This window comes from Anabrus simplex, chromosome 8 (assembly GCF_040414725.1).
Source record: "Anabrus simplex isolate iqAnaSimp1 chromosome 8, ASM4041472v1, whole genome shotgun sequence".
Lineage (NCBI taxonomy): Eukaryota > Metazoa > Arthropoda > Insecta > Orthoptera > Tettigoniidae > Anabrus > Anabrus simplex.
The window spans coordinates 195,351,985-195,354,712 of record NC_090272.1 but is presented as its reverse complement, the minus strand read 5'-3'; positions in this window follow the sequence as shown (position 1 = coordinate 195,354,712).

Here is a 2,728-nt window from a genome sequence, read left to right as displayed (position 1 = left end):
AAACAAAACAAAAAAAACACTATATATTTCAGACAAAATTTAATGTTAGTCCATTTGAAACATGGTAAAAATAAAATATGACATTAAAATAATATGACAATGTATTTTTAATTAAATAGACCATTTGAAACCCAGTAAAAATAAATTATTATGACATTACAACTATACAGGTAGGTTGAAAACAATGTGAACCGTATATATGAGCATTAGAGCGCTGGTCATACTGATAAATAATTTGATATCTCACACCGTTGTCATTTTATCAGCAGCTGAAATTAGCCAATCAGATCACATCATGGGCGTATTCACAGGGTCTTTGCGAGGCGGTGCTACTAAATCTGTACGTGGCTTAAGACCGGCATAATAGCACCAAGTTACAAGTAACTATTCTCATTTTGGTTCCGTATTGAAGTTGACGTATGTCTCAAGTATTATTACAATAATATTGTAATAATACTTGAGACATAATAGCACCAGTCAAAGTCTAAAACTTAACCGGAGAAGAATACAGAGCTCCGAGCTTCAGGATCTTGCCAAGGCAAGTATGCTACCATGACACTGGTTGAAACCAACGGTGTGTTTGATGCTGATTTCTTGGCATGGCTCTCCAGCCATTCTTAAGTCACGTGCAGATTTAGCAACACTGTCGCTGAAACTTGTCAAATGGGCTATTAACTTATGATACATTGCCATATTGTTGTAATGTCAAAATTTAATTTATACTGTACATTGTTTCAAATGGACTAACGTTGTGTGTTTTACTCCCCCCCACCAGTTAGTGTATTTTCCACTCTTTACTTTTTGCAGATGATTTGAAACTACAAATACATTAGCATCTACAAAGACCAGGAAGAGTTACAAAAGGACAATGAGAACGTAATTTCTTAGTGTGATATTAATAATTTGTCCTTGAATGTTAAATTCTGGATTATTACCATTTTTACCTCAATGTCTGTACTACCTCATCAGATAGCACTAGCACAAATTAGAACTTTTTGATAATCTTAGACAGAAAAACAATATTTTTTTAAAGACTGTTTTAATGTGTTTGTGTGCATTTTAAATGTCTTACGATCCTGTTTGTTTTAATATTGTACTCTTTATGATTTTTTAATGTCAGCCGAGGATGATTCCAAAAGGATTGAAACATGTATGTGTGTGTGCGTGATGCCCAGCCAAATCTATGGCACACACAGATCTGAAATTTTTAACACAGGTGGATGGAATGAGGTTGAAATGCACTTCGAAGCCAGATTTTTCATTTTCACATTCGTTGGAGAGTCATGAATCAAGAACCAGCAGAGAACGTGTGTTGAGACATGACAATCCAATGTGGTGTCACCAGGATAAAATGTAAATTTACTGTCGCTAGGCAATGTACATACGATAGGTAATACAAGTCAAGGAGGCATTTTAAGTCCATAGCGTAGGAAGCCCTGACACAAGGAGCCATATTCAGTCTACTCATGATATTCGGAAGTGTTTGTCTGTGTGTATGTGTACAATGCCCAAACAAATCTATGGCATGCAGAGATCTGATATTTTTAACATGAGGCCACAACATTTCACCAATCACGCACGGCTGTGTCAAAGAGCAATTCTTACTCCAAGAAATGAAGCTGTCAATATCATCAACAAGCAACTTTTACAAGAATTACCTGGTGTTCTTCAAATTTACAAGTCTATCAACACAATGTGGGGCTGTCAGCTACATGACAGAGCTTATTAACAACTTGGAGTCACCTGGAGTACCCTCAGATATCTTGGAGAGAATGTTTGTGGCACCGATTATCCTTCTCATGAATATGAATCCTCCATCCCTCTGCACGGAACACGACTCTCGGTCAAGAAACTGATGCCGAATATTATTGAAGGCACCATCATGATTGGAAATGCCACGGGCGAAGTACAGTAGTATTCATTCCTCTGATTTCAATCATCCCTTCGGATGTACAGTTTTAATTTAAACGTCTGCAGTTCTCAATTTGTTTCAGTTTTGCTATGTGCATCAACAAGGCACAAGTAGCATTGCTTAAAGTTGTAGGACTCTTAGCTTCAGAAACATTGCTTCTCACATGGTCAGCTGTACATTGGAAAGGCAAACACACTATACACCTTAGTTCCAAATGGTAAAACACTATCTGGAAGCTCTATAAGGAACAATTAGTTGTTAAAAAATACAATATGGTCTTTTATATTGTTTGTACCATTATATTGTTTGTACCATTTACCAACCCGGTATCTTTATGATTTTTTAATGTCAGCCGAGAACTGTGTTCTTATATAAAAATGATGTTATTAAATATTTTTTTTTTAAATTTAGCTTTAAATAAATGGTTTAAAACATCTAATGGTTGAATTAATAAATTCAGGTGAAGCCGCTATTTATTGTAACTGAATAGTTGACAAGAGCATTGAATAGGTGGACATATTTCAACAAATTTTCCTTTGTTATCTTAAATACAGTTTAACGTAACCAACTTCAAATTCGGAAAATCTATTAGGAATGTATGTTATTCCAGGGATTTTTCGATGATGCAGACCACTATCTGATTTACAGTGAACTATTATTAGGCCTAGGATAGAGAAAGTGTTGTCTGTAGATAAATACAGGTAGATTATCTCCACCGTGCGACAGGCTTCGGCAGCCGGCACAATTCCTATCCTCGCCGCTAGATGGGGCTTCATACATTCCATTCCTGACCCGATCGAATGACTGGATTTTCAT